This window comes from Anabrus simplex, chromosome 2 (assembly GCF_040414725.1).
Source record: "Anabrus simplex isolate iqAnaSimp1 chromosome 2, ASM4041472v1, whole genome shotgun sequence".
NCBI classification, from domain to species: domain Eukaryota; kingdom Metazoa; phylum Arthropoda; class Insecta; order Orthoptera; family Tettigoniidae; genus Anabrus; species Anabrus simplex.
Genome location: NC_090266.1, coordinates 473,521,963 through 473,536,910, shown reverse-complemented (window position 1 = coordinate 473,536,910; position 14,948 = coordinate 473,521,963).

Sequence of the window (14,948 nt, the reverse complement as noted above, 5' to 3'; positions counted from 1 at the left end):
ACTGGCAACCAAGCACACTCCATATCATACTCCACAGCAAAATTAATTTGAACTTTTATGGGTGATAGAGTATTCCATTTCATGTCAAATTATCTTTCGTTTGGTCACAAAACGTTGCACTACCACTGGTAGTTTTTCCGTGAAACTGTGATAGACAAGGACTAGTACTACGAAGGTAGCAGCTTTCGAGTTATTAAAAGTAAAGCCCCGGCATTTTGATAACGAGGAAATGAGAACCATGTAAACCTTGTTCAGGGATACTCACAGTGGGGTTCGAACCTATTACTTCCCGAATCTCAGCTGACTGGTACATGACCTAAACCACGTAGCCAAATTGATCGGTACTACGCACTTTCCGAATGATATAATATGTCACTGGAAAGGAATATAGACTATTACTCCATGGATTTTAAAAGAATACATTAAATAAAATTAACTGTGTACACTCTCAGATCGTATTACTGCAAGGAAACATGAAGGAAACTGGCCTTTCAGCTCGCAGGATCAATGCCTTTGATGTGGGGTTAATATTCACTGAAGCCGTAACCTTGTACGTAATTCTGCATCAAATGACCTGAATATGCCATAGATATGTTTTCCATAAAGCTTACACAATCCCTTGACATGAAGAATAATCAGCGAAGTTTTGGCAGAAGTGATTTTATAAATGCTGTCTGGTGAGTGGCAATGCAAGATGGCCTGCCGCTTCCTAGGTGGTCCAATGGCACGATGCCAATGGCGGCTCTCAGATCTTCATCCATATAGTCGTTCGCCTCAGTGTCACCGTAGCTTTCTCTAAATACGTCTGGGTCATCCAATGTATGCTTTATTGCTTGCATTTATTTGTTTCATTCAAAATCGCACTGATATCTTGAGTCATTGAATGAGTGCTTTTAAATATTTTCACTGTATTGCTATTCATTCCCAGCTTAGATGTTGTCCTTCTTCAATTAGTTACCAGTTCACCGTATGTTATACTACCGGTACCCGTAGCTCTGCTAGCATTGAAGTCAGATTTTTTGTAGGAACTTTAATTCTAAAACCTGCATGCATGCTTCTGTTTCGATCTTGCAAACAGCTTACTAATTGCTTTAGTCCTTAGTAGACAAGGCATGCATCAAAAAGACAGGCAAGCTATATTTCTGGAGATCTACTAGAGTATGGAAGAAAATATATTAGGACATTTCTTAAAGAAATCCTGTGGGAGAAAATACCGGCAACTCATAGTCTCTGAAAATCTTAAAAGTGGTTAGTGGGACGTAAAATAAATAATATTATTATTATTTTCCACTTCCATAGCATAACGATATGCGGTTATTACCGTGCGTGTGGCTGCGTGGTTTGGGTCACATAACTATCAGCTTGCACTAGGGAGGTAGTGGGATCGGCCCCCCTTGCCGGCAGCGCTGAAGATGGTTTACGGCGGTTACCCATGTTTACACGAGGGCAAATGCTGCGACTGTACCTTAATTAAGGCCACGACTGCTTCCTACCCACTCTTAGAAATTCCTATCCCATCATCGCCATTAGACCTATCGGAGTCGATGCAACGTAAAGCATTTTTTTTGCTAGTGGCTTTACGTCGCACCAACACAGATAGGTCTTATGGCGACGATGGAATGGGAAAGGCGTAGGAGTTGGAAGGAACCGGTCGTGGCCTTAATTAATGTACAGCCCCAGCATTTGCCTGGTGTGAAAGTGGTAAGCTACGGAAAACCATCTTCAGGGCTGCCGACAGTGGGATTCGAACCCACTATCCCCTGGATGCAAGCTCACAGCCGCGCACTCCTAACCGCACCGCAAACTCGCCCGGTAAGCAAATTGTAGAAATTATTATTATTATTATTATTATTATTATTATTATTATTATTATTATTATTATTATTATTATTATTATTATTAATAATAATTAATATTATTATTATAATAATTATTATTATTATTATTATTATTATTATTATTATTATTATTATTATTATTATTATTATTATTATTATTATTATTATGCAACCGCTTTTTGTAGGAAATGTAATTTTAAAACGTGCACGTGCGTTCCTTCGTTAATGTGATTGGCCGTTTACCCGTTGTCGTTTTACATCGAATAATGTATTTTCTTTCTTGCTATCTGCTGTACGTCATACTGACAGATAGGTTTTATGCCGACAATGGAACAGGCAAGGCTAGGAGTGGAAAGGAAGCAGCCGTGGCCTTAATTAAGGTACAGTCCCAGCATTTAGCTGGTGTGAATAAGGGAAACCACGGAAAACCATCTTCAGGGCTGCCGACAGTGGGATTCGAACCCACTCTCTTCCGGATATGAGCTAATAGCTGCGCGCCCCTAACCGCACGGCCAACTTGCCCGGTCGAATAAAGTATGCGCCCAAACAAAAATAGAGTTTTTTTTCTTGAAATGCTGCTAGAGTTGGGAAGAAAATGCACAGTAGTCTTTTGGTAGAATATTATATTCTTTATACACCTGGTGCCCTCCAGACTTATCAGACTTTCCCTCTTTAATCGCCTCAGTCGTCTCTATATGGAAAACGAGGGATTACATGAGGAGGAAACTCAAAACGGACATTTCCAAGGACGAAGAGAAGACAAACAATGAATAAGCAGTTCAATGAAACAATTTTTAGGGTCGTAGTTGTAGGTTTTCTTCCTGCATGGTCATCTTTCCTTAACTACCTGCTCCTAAGTTAAGGCAGCATAGCTAGACATAGCTTATAATACTTCCGGAAGAAATAATGTTTCAAATGGTGAAATAATTACTGCAATCGGTTGTGTGGTTTCTGAGATTAGCCTCCACTTATTTCCTCTCTTTATAATCCTCGAGCAGAGTTGCACTACCCAACCTTCTGCTTCGAAATTGTCAAAACTGCAGGTACGAAACCCAACAGTATCATTTAATGAATATGTTTGGAGGGTACAGTACGCTATGCTAACTGGTGAAATGTTATGTTACCGACTGTACAGAACTGGGTGGCTAAAGTACAATTTTCCTGCTTAATCATCACTATATGGAAAACGAAGGACCGCTTGAAGGAAACTCAAAACGAACATTTCTGAGGACGATGAGAGGAGAAACAATGAATAAGCAGTTCCAACGAAACGCTTCTAATGACTTGCCATGTCATACAATGTCCCTGATTTTAGTTAACGTAACATCCATCACACTACAAAATGTACTCCAAATGGTGCTCTTCACTGTCCAGGACAATCTGAAAGCGTGGGACAGCATCTCCATTGGTATGCCTGATACGTTTATTCATATGCTTCTCTTCAGATTGGCGCTTGTGGCAACGTTCGCTTGGTAAACCCTCTCCTTCAGGTATGGTGAACCATGAAAATCTTGTGCACATATTCTTAATATTATTCATACCAAGGTTGGTAATTGTACTATGAATAGTTTCCAGTCGGAAGCGGGTTAAGTAGGAAAAGTTTAATTGTAACCGATCGATTTATCGGGTGTCACTTCTCCCAAAGAATTATATTTTGCCTGTTAATAAATAGGCATATAGATCCACTTCTTCCTTTCATAAGACCCTTGTACAACATATCGGAAATCAAATAAGTTTTTCATGCAACGCAAAATATGTCTCAAATACTCTAAAAGAATTTCAGCGTATCCATTACGTTTTAAATGCACGCATGCATAGCGTACAGGCCATGCAGCTATAAGCTTGGATTTAGGAGATGATAGATTCTAGGCCGAACGTCGGCAGTCCTGAATACGGATTTCCGTGGTTTCCTATTTCCACATCTGACAAGAAGAACTTTGAGTATGTTTCTTAGGCTTCGTTGAATGGCACGTCAGACAGCACATTCTATCTGGTTGTATATGCTACTACAAAACGTATGGTATAGTTGTGAGCAAACAACCCGGCCCGTGTAGGAAATGTGCCTTAGGTTGGTAATGGAATACCTAACAGCCCTGCCTTCTCGACTGACAATCTCCTTCCCCCCTTTTCATGCTACTAACAACATGATTGGCAAGCTTCTTAGCCTACCTCACCCGAGACGAAGAGTGGACAGTAACTCTCACCCATCCCTCTACAAAGTCGAGCATCTTATCATATTAAATTAAGTTGGCCCACTTCCCCTTATTTTCTCCAATCATAGCAAATTTCATTACGGGGATTATTTTCTGCCCACTCTGCTTTTTTACACGGAGCGTAACATCGTTCTTTGGTTCATGATCGTTTCTCCGGATTTACTTCAAGCCTGCAGTCACTTTTCCTAGACTCTTTTGTCGTGTTGACTGATGATGTCCTAGGTTGACGTAGAACTAGGTAATCCATGGTCAAAATAATGATTTCGTTGCTGTAAAAGACAGTTTACCTGAAACTAGCTCATCCGATCAGGTAAACGCGCAGTTGCTTTGCCATTTAAAGCAACTATAAACACTACATTCACGAGCCCTTCAGTAAATAGTGAACTAGTTTTAAACTCGGGATCGAACCCGAGATCTCCAAAACAGATCATTGTCACCTAAACAGAAGGTGAGCACAAATTGTGTGATGATAAGAATGCTTTGGTTAAAGGTTTGTGCATCGACAAAAGAAAACACTTTTGACGAAATTCGATCTCCACTTAGCATTTGACCAGTAAAAGTTGTTGCCGAGCAGTATAGACAATAGGAGTGGGCCAGTAAACACTCTAGATTAAATCATTAAGCAATAACACTCAGTAATGTAAATAGGCACAGCTGGAATCGACTGTACATGATGAACTCAAAGATCGAAATTACTTAGATGGAAATACGACCAGACAAGGGCGTCTGTCAACATATTCTCCTATCCACTAAGACATGTCGTTTGTCACGTGAAGCGAACGTACGAGAGTTACTATAGCCTTAATAAAATATATTATTTAGATATAATACTAATACTAATACTAATACTAATGTCGTTTCTGTGGACAGTAACCACGTTAATGTTTTCGTGGCAGCCGAGGTTCCAGAATGTTGTCCCGTAGGAGTTCTTTTCCGTACCGGTAAATATACTGGCACGAGAGTGACCGTAATTGATAACCTTCAATTTTTCTTTGTGCTTTACGTCGCACCGACACAGATATGTCTTACGGCGACGATGGGATAGGAAAGACCTAGGAATTGGAAGGAAGCGGCCGTGGCCTTAATTAAGGTACAGCCCCGGCATTTGCCTGGTGTGAAAATGGGAAACCACGTAAAACCATCTTCAGGGCTGCCGACAATGGGGCTCGAACCCACTATCTCCCGATTACTGGATACTGGCCGCACTTAAGCGACTGCAGCTATCGAGCTCGGTCCTTCAAATTCTACCGGACTGAGCAAGGATCCAAACCACCTGCTTGAGTTTAGAAGTCCAGCACCCTACAATCTGAGCTACTCAGCCGATCTAGGCTAATAATGAGGGAGATATTAGCAATATTTCGTATTTTAAGTGTTCAGGCCTTTCCAATCCCCCTTTCCTTTAACACGAGACACAAAATAAATATCTACCCTTAGTCGCCCTTACCCTTAACTTCAATAACTAGTTTAATCAGTTCTACCTGTCACATTCCCATGATAATATATACACATAGCAGACAAAATAAAGCTGAACCTGACAGTGTCCTCTGCTTCACCATATCCAAGTATCAGGTTAATATTCATAAAGTACACACAGAAATGTTGTAGATGCGTATTTCCTAAGGACATATCCATAGTCTAAATGAATACTGTTTCATTCTCTAGACATTCCTACCTCCCAAAAATACAGTACTCCCCAAATTTTGAAAATAATGTAGAACGACCTTGTATGCCAAGGCTAAACAGAAAATGTCGTTATATAGTACAGTTAACTGTGTCTGATTCAACCGAAATAGTTGTGTTTGTGTATGCATTTCAACTGTGAGTCAATGAACGCATTAGGTCGTGTAACTTAATTACAGAAATCGATTAAAACGAACTTAATCAAGTCTAAACTGTTGTATTTGACATAGAAACATATTTCCATTATAAAATTACCGCTCTATAATCCGGGTACATCGTATTCCATTTATAGGCATTGGTTAACCATTATATCCACACGGAAATTGCGAGATATTGAAAATCCTCCCTTGTCTATTTAGAAACATAACGTGCAATTGTTGCGATGGCCAGTTATTGACAAAGCAGGAAGAACCATGCTCCAATTGGCTGGTGACAGCCCATTTCTATCAGGCTGTCATCCTTTCATATCTCTCATTAGTCATCATTTAGTTTACTAATTCAGATAATAAGAGTGCTCTTTGGCACACGGGGATGAATATGCTGCCATTCGGTGACATGAACACGCAGCTATTATCTCCATGAGAGCATCTCCACTTAACGCACAGGGAAGAATTTGTTAATGACAATCCCAAACTTGTCATTTGCAATTGATAGAAGGAGTTGTCCATCAATGAAATGGGTGTATACAAACTCCACGAAATTGTTCGAGGCTGAAGACTAATGAGATAAAGTGTTCATGCAGATTCCTGGATACGTGCAATGCTTGTGGTACTTGTACATAAACTCCTAACTCCTTTTGAAAATCAATGGAACGTTGGCAACACAGAGCGTAAGCTCAATGTTACACATCGATCCCTTTCTCAGCTTCATATTCAACAGGACTTGAACTACTGAGGACTGTGTGTGCCGGGTTCCCGTGTGTGTCATGGACGTGTTGGAGATGCAACATGAAAACGAGAAAGCGCTCGAAGTGATAGCTGAATACAGGTTAAAATTTAATTATACAAGGAGGGATATACTGAAGACATGGAGGTGTGCGGTATAAGTGTAAAGGCTGGATACAAACTTCAATATTGACGATAGACGAGCACAATTCTTAAATTACACCGGTGTTATATTAGACCAGATATTATTGATCAGTAATCATTTTTATTTAACTTTTGTTAGTAATAAAGCATAGTTCCGAATAGTGATAGGTTCTAGGCCGAACATCGGCAGTCCCCAATACGAATTTCGGTAGTTTTCCATTTCCACATCCGACAAGAAGAACTTTGGGTATGTTTCTTAGGCTTCATCGAATGGCACGCTAAACAGCACATTCTATCTGGTTGTATATGCTACTGCAAAACGTATGATGTATAGTTGTGGGCAAACAATCCGGTCCGTATAGGAAATGTGTCTTTGGCCATATCTCACTCACTGTCCTAAGTCTGATAATGTTAAGAAGGAAAGTTTCATACTAGTAAAAATTCATATTGTTGCAATTCACAATATTTCCCGAAATTTACATTATATTAAATATAGAATAATTCTGGGAGTTTACGTTACCCTCTTAAGGTTACCAAGTGCTATTTTCTAGTACCTTACATATTCATTTTGTAGGGGTTAATTTTTCTAGAAGTTTACCAACCCTTAACGAAACGTTTTGGGTTCGAATTCAATAATTAATATCCTTACCCTGAGGAAATATTTAAAATGTTCTTGCACCGGATAATAAGAAACAGATGTGAAATTTACACAAAGCACATTCTTACTGTAACATTGAACTTCGGTGACTTAGAGATGGTGGAAGATTAATGATTGCCCTAAAAAAAAGCAAAGCCCTCTTGGTACAGGTGATGAAGGCCCTTGGAAGAGTACGTCGGCGCCATGTAAGTTAGAGTGGTCAGGTTTGTGCCCGGCCAGTTTTACACCCAGAATTTAACCTCGTACTTATTCTAGGTTTACGCTGAGTGAACCCCAGGGTCATGTGCCTCTCTAGAATTTGAAATCTGGTTTCTCAATTTTTCGACTTCCTGACTGGGAATTGAATCCACTCCCTACCGGGAGAACCAAGTACTCCTTTACTGCCTCGGCTAGAGAGCCCTTTACATGATTATCCATGGGGTCCAAAGCATTAATTCATGATAATATGTTAGTGGAAATTGTGTCCGGCTCCATGGCTAAATGGATAACGTGCTGGCCTTTGGTCACAGGGGTCCCGGGTTCGATTCCCGGCAGGGTCGGGAATGTTAACCTTGATTGGTTAATTTCTCTGGCACGGGGGCTGTGTGTGTGTGTGTGTGTGTGTAGTCTCCATCATCATTTCATCCCCATCACGACGCGCAGGTCGCCTACGGGAGTCAAATCAAAAGACCTGCACTTGGTGAGCCGAACCATGTCCTCGGACACTCACGGCACTAAAAGCCACACGCCATTTCATTTTCAGTGGAAATTGATATCGTCCACATTATCATCAACTTCGTGAACGAATAAAGAAGTCTGTTTGAATGATTGTGCGGAAAATCATTCTTTAACAGCAAAATCTGTTACGGAGGAAAATAGAATTAAGACTGATTGTACTTAACGTGACGATTGCTATTTTCATCATAACCGTGACAATTTTTATTTTAAATAGAATTCGAACCATTGAAAAAATAACGAACTTCCTACATCGTGGTTATGGCAATCCTAATACGAACATTGGTTTGGTGTCGAAACTTAAGAGCGATCGTATTTTAAAGAATATACCTTGCGAAACTTATGCTTCTTGTTATTATGAGCCTTGAGGTATGTCCAAATTTGGAGTGGCTTTCTTAATAGCTCAAAGGACTTATATTTCTCCTGTAAGCCACAGATTTAACAATCAACATACAATTATTGGACAGATAATTATGTTGTAATAAACAGTCTAAAATTACAATCACAATTGATCTTGTTTGAATTTAAGGCTTCCAACATATTTTAACTTTCCACACGACGACGAATAAAAACGTATGGCCAATTTTAGATTCCCCTGTGGATGGGGCCATTGAACACACTAACGCTAACCACTGCCTATCGTAATAGGCTATTAAATGTTGGATCAATGTTTGCATCGCAGGTCTCCTAGGCGAGCCTATTATTTTTGCATCCACTTTCTAGTGTCAGCCTCCTCGCTCTGATCTCGTTTCATCACTCCTGTTCTCTCCTGATCTCAAAGGTAATAGCTTCGCTAGGTCTAGGGAATCTTTCCTTTCACGCCCTTCGTGGCTATTGCCTTTCTCTTTTTTTTGTGTGTTTACTTGTTTAACGCCGCACAACCACACTGTAGGTTTTCAGTGACGGAAGGATGGGAAAGAGCCAGGATTGGGGGTGGGGGATAGGCCCCGTGGCCTTAGTTAAGATACAACCCCAGCATTTGCTTGATGTAAAAAATGGGAAAAAACGGAAACACGTCTTCAGTGCTGCCGATTGTTGGATTCGAACCCACTATCTCCGGAATGCAAGCTTACAGCTACGCGACCTTAACTGCATGGTCAACTCGCTCGGTTTACTCTTTGTTGTTGATACCCTCATTTTAGAAGAGTTATAACTCTTCCATTTTACCCCTGATAGGTAATGAAATGAAATGCCTTATGGCTTTTAGTGCCGGGATATCCGAGGAAGGGTTCGGCTCGCCAGATTCAGGTCTTTCTATTTGACTCCCGTAGGCGGCCTGCGCGTCGTGATGAGGATGAAATGATGATAAAGACAACACATACACCCGGCCCCCGTGCCATTGAAATTAACCAATTAAGGTTGAAATCCCCGACCCGGCCGGGAATCGAACCCGGGACCCTCTGAACCGAAGGCCAGTACGCTGACCGTTCAGCCAACGAGTCGTACACCCCTGACAGGTATAAAGATGGTATGGTTTACCAGGTCAACTTCTTCCTTCATCCACTCGTTAATATCCTGACAAGTCGCTGTAAAATGACAAATCGCACATTTTTGTTCTCTCACACACACCCAGCTCTCGTTCATTCTGTACAATATGTTCTACTGTAGGCTCTTCTAGCACAGTGTATCCGTTAATACATGACACTGCTCACAGATCGCATGCTGATAAACACACTCTTGTACAAAATATAACGTTTCGTTCCTACGGAGTAATAAAAGTTATTCAATACGAAACATTTGAACCCATTTAGAAACTAATATTAGTGATGTTTAAATAATAAAGCCATTCTCAGTTACACATCAACCATTGTCTTGAGTATAACATTGGGTAAAGCAACGCAAAACACAGTAACGTCACCGCCATACAGGCCATGAACGCCCTGGGATGAATGGAAGGTATTACTTCAAACTGTCATTTAATTGCGTATTGTGTAACTAGGACCAATTTGAGAGGTGAACAAATTTTTAAAATGCTGTATAATATGATTTCATTCGTAAATTATAACACAGGAGATTGAAGTGACCATAGAGAATTAGGAGGGACACATTTCATACAAAATTCAACTGAGTAATCCTCTGATTACTGAAAATATTTGCATAGAAACTGTAAGAGTTAAGCATGGACTGTAGTGAATTCCGTCTTCTTCTTAACTCTAAGCCTGAAGTGAATTGAACGGAGACGGAGATGCGCATGTCCCATGTTACAAGTTTCACTTTCAACATATGGTCCGTTGTTTAGTCAGCTAGACCACCTGCCGTGTTAACTGATACTGTTGAGTGTAACTTCGACTATGGCGAAAGAGAAATGGAGCAAGTCATATGCTGAGCAGATGTATTCTGTTTTAGAAAGCGGGTATTTTTATCAGTACTTCTTCATTGTAACATAAGCTGTGTGATCAAGCAGGTGAACTTCCTGCACAAGTATGCTACCAAATCTATCAACGGCATCATTGTTTTTACTTTGTAATGATCTACTGTAGACGTCATGTGACATTTCGGAGTCAAGCTCTGTATTCGGGAGACGAGTGGGTTCTAACCCCACCTTCAGCTGATCAGAGAATGGTTTTCTGTGGCTTCCCATTTTCAGTTTCAGACAAATGCCGAGACAGTCCCTGTTCATAGACTACAGCCGCTTCGTTTCATCTCCTTGCCCAATTTATTTCACAGTTGTTCATTTCACCTGCATTTGCTTCTCAACTGAGGTTGACGTCAGGAAGGGCATCCGGCCGTAAACCATGTCGTATGACATAATTTCGTCTCACATTTATCCGACCCCTATCAGGAAATATGACTTAGGAAGTAGGACATACACGATTGTAGACGTCGTATAACTCCGCAGTATAATGAAATTATCCTGTAAAGTGGAACAAATAATTGTGAACAGTATTCAGTGCGAAGATGTGAAGTTGGGCCTCTTTTACCACTGGAAAATCATTCCTATATTCCTTCTCCAGATATTCAAGAAATATCGATATGAATATTTCATCAGATTGTAGGCTAAAATCTAGCACACGCACTGTAATTTTGATAGAGGTGCCGAATGCTTAAAACACATAAGCAGTAGTTCGTGGTTCATACAATAGAACACATTATATATTTTAATTTAACCCATTGAAGTACCTATTTTGCTTTTATCCACGTGGAGTTATCTGGCACAGAAAACGGATCGGAGCAGTATGCGGAACTGCTCTCCCTCTACGTTAAAATCTTAGGTGCATTGCAGTCTTACTTTAAATATATCCTTCCATCTACCCATCCATATATCTCCATCATAGATTGTTATGACTGTGTACCTCCACACCCTTCATTTTCAACTAGCTCTGTAGTATCATCCATTTCTTCAATTTTTGTACTTATATATTTACTAGCGAATGTACCCGTGCTTCGCTACGGTATTCTACATTGTATTCGAATATCGAAGTAAATAGTGAACATGCAGTAAATAAGATTGTTTTAAAATTGCATGTCTCTTAGCGTTATCCGAGAAAGAGCATGGGGAGGTCCCCGTACGTTGTTTCCAATGTAAAGTGTTTGTTAAGGATTTGTGATATAACGGCAGGCTCACTTGCCTACTGCCATTCACAATCGAGTTGGGAAGTTTACATTATAATTGCAGGCCCCATTGCCTACTACGCGGACAGAATCGATTTGGGGAGTTTTCGTTAAAATGGCAGCCCCCTTTCCTACTTCCAGACAGATTACAGTTGAGGAGTTTTTATTATAATGGCAGGCAATTACCCTACTATCACTCGAAATTGAGTTGTGCAGTTATCATTATAATGACAGGCCCATTTTCCTACTTCCAGCCAGCTTACTGCCAGTCACACCAAGTTGGTGAGTTTCCATCAAAATAGCAGGCCACTATGCCTAATGCCAGTCACATTTTAGATGAGGACATTTCTTTATAATGGCGGGCACCCTTGCCTACTGCCAAACACAATCGGGTAGGGGAGTTTTAAACAAAACTGCATGCCCACTTGCCTTCTGCAAGTCAAATCGAGAAGTGAATTATTCATTACAATTGTAGGCCTTCCTTACTAATGACAGTTACACAGGAGTTGGAGAAGGAACCCTTTCATACTGCCAGTCTAAAAAGTCGGTGTGGGAGTACTGATTACAATAGCAGACCCACCCTTTCTCAATCGCTACAAATCGACATCAGTGAATATATATAGATCGACATACGAAAGTATATGCGTGTTTACAATACTGAAGACCTTCATATACAGATTAACTGCTACAAAACGTACGTCATATCGACAAAGGATTATACCAAAAGACAGGCCGGATTTAGTGGCCTAAATGGCTGGTCCTATGATATGTCATCTATTCTTGGGTCAGATTGAGTTAGAAACATGGAACAGGGTAACGTTTTTGTAAGATTATCTCACATTACATTACTTTTCGGATAATTATGTGACAGCTACATACATAGCATTTGGCTCACATATGGCTACTGGGTGGGCCAATTTTCGTGAAGAGTTTGATGATTCTGTATTTCATATATGTAATCGAAAGTATGAATTATGCATGTGAAAATTCCAAATTGACTTAACATCGATTAATAGAGAAAAATCAAACGTAAAAGGGATACAGATACGGCAAAATGTCATAAGACCAAGGTTGTAGATCATTCCAAATTGAACGGAGATTGTGCAATCTGTTATGTGATAGTAATTTCCGAAGGTCTGCACCATAATTAAAATTGCCTGCATATTTCGATATTCTTCGGGGATAAAAAGTGAAAAATTTAATGATCTTGGATGTTTTCCGTTCTTTACAGGCTAAAACGTATAGTTTTGTCAAATTTCAATTATCTTCTTTTCCTTCTGGCAGATTATGCCGCAATCTTGATTTTGGGCGAGGCGGGTAAAAATTAGGACTTCCAGGAAACTAAACCAAAAATTATGCAGATGGTCATTATTAGCCCTTAAACGGAAAGCTGTACGTAAATTTCGCCAATATAGTCAGTGTAGAGGCACATAGTCGTTACGATTTGATTTATATAGATAAGGAATCTGCTCCATGTAAAACACCTTTTGGGCTATGTCCGCTGGACTTAACCTGCAAAACTGACCATTCATGATATCTCCCTTATTAATCCTCCCGACGAAAAAATGCACATTAAAAAAAATTTAGAGGTGGTATTCCATCACGTTTGGTCGATTTTCCAGTCAGGTTGGTCTTGTTGTGTATGTATTGTGGGAGAGTAAAATCACCATTTCGGTTCCCTATAAACCACCAGTCCATTCCGTAATATGAAATGTTATTTACGTTTTTTTTTTTTGCTAGTTGTTTTACGCCGCACCGACACAGATAGGTCTTACGGCGACGATGGGACAGGAAAGGGCTAGGAGTGGGAAGGAAGCGGCCGTGGCCTTAATTAAGGTACAGCCCCAGCATTTGCCTGGTGTGAAAATGGGAAACCACGGAAAACCATTTTCAGGGCTGCCGACAGTGTGGTTCGAACCTACTATCTCCCGAATACTGGATACTGGCCGCACTTAAGCGACTGCAGCTATCGAGCTCGGTTTATTTACGTTTAAAACCTACCTTTGGACAGGTGGATGCTACTGTAAATATACATTTTGGTTCGAATGTCTTCAGTAGTTTTCAAGTTGTAAGGAATACGCTTTACACGCACCCGCTCGTGAGCTAAGTCCGATGGGACTTGTACAGAAAAACGGTCCGTTAATGATATCTCCCTTATTAATCCACGTATCGAAATGATGCACATGAGAAAAAAGGTTTAGAAATTAATTTCTACAAAGGTAGGTGGATTTCCATTAAGTTTGGTTGTGTATATTTTGTGGAAGTGCAAAATTACTGTTTCGATTTCGTATAAACCCCCAGTCAGTTCAGGGATTTAGAAACAATATTTGCCCTAAAACCTATCAAGGGCAGGTGTATTCTAAATATGAGTCTTGGTGGAAATACATTCTGTAGTTTGTAGCACTCGCGTACATACGGCGTAATTAAGGAAGAAAATAATGCAGTTAAGAAAGTTGAAAGTAATAGAAAATGGATTATAACTGAGGACAGCCGGATAACGACACATGTGTAAATGCCAAGTGAATGTATTGGAAAATTAAATGCCCCTCAATAAATTATGCTAGTGTGATTAATGGATATAATAAAGCGGTAACAGAGGAGAAATTTAGATCCAGTGATCCTTATGTAAACGAATAATAAGAAGATGACTAATGGTGTTATTACTTAATCTATTCGAGGGTGGTTATAACATCCAACGATTCCGCCAATATCCCGCAGATAGGCCGATTGACGCCTCTCTTGCCTTCTACCCAAGGAACAACCACGAATTTAAAAGCATGATGAGGAAAATGGCAATACGTTACTTGCCTGCTGGCATGCAGTCAGAGACGTTGCCATGGTAACCTGTAGGTTCGTTGTCGGTCTGTCGGTCACTCAATGCAGAGCATGATACCAGAGGAAAATTGTAAATTTCTCCGTCATGTGAAGAGTAAGGTAAATTATGAGCATAACGAAAGTTGTTTATAATGAAGAGACGTTTCACCTACGGTAAACGAAGTTTACAGAAAATCAATAGTATAAGAGAAAATGGAGGAAAACCATTCTGGTTTTCCTATAACCCCCCGTCTATTTAAAGATTTTAAAATAATATGCATATCGAAACCTTCCCCGGGATGAGTGTACTCTAGATATGAAGTTTGGTTGAGATCAATCCGGCCGTTTCGACGTGATGGTGGAAAAACCATTCTGATTTTCCTATAAACCCCCCGTGTACTCAAAGATTTTAAAATGATATGCATATCGAAACCTTCCCCGGGATGAGTAT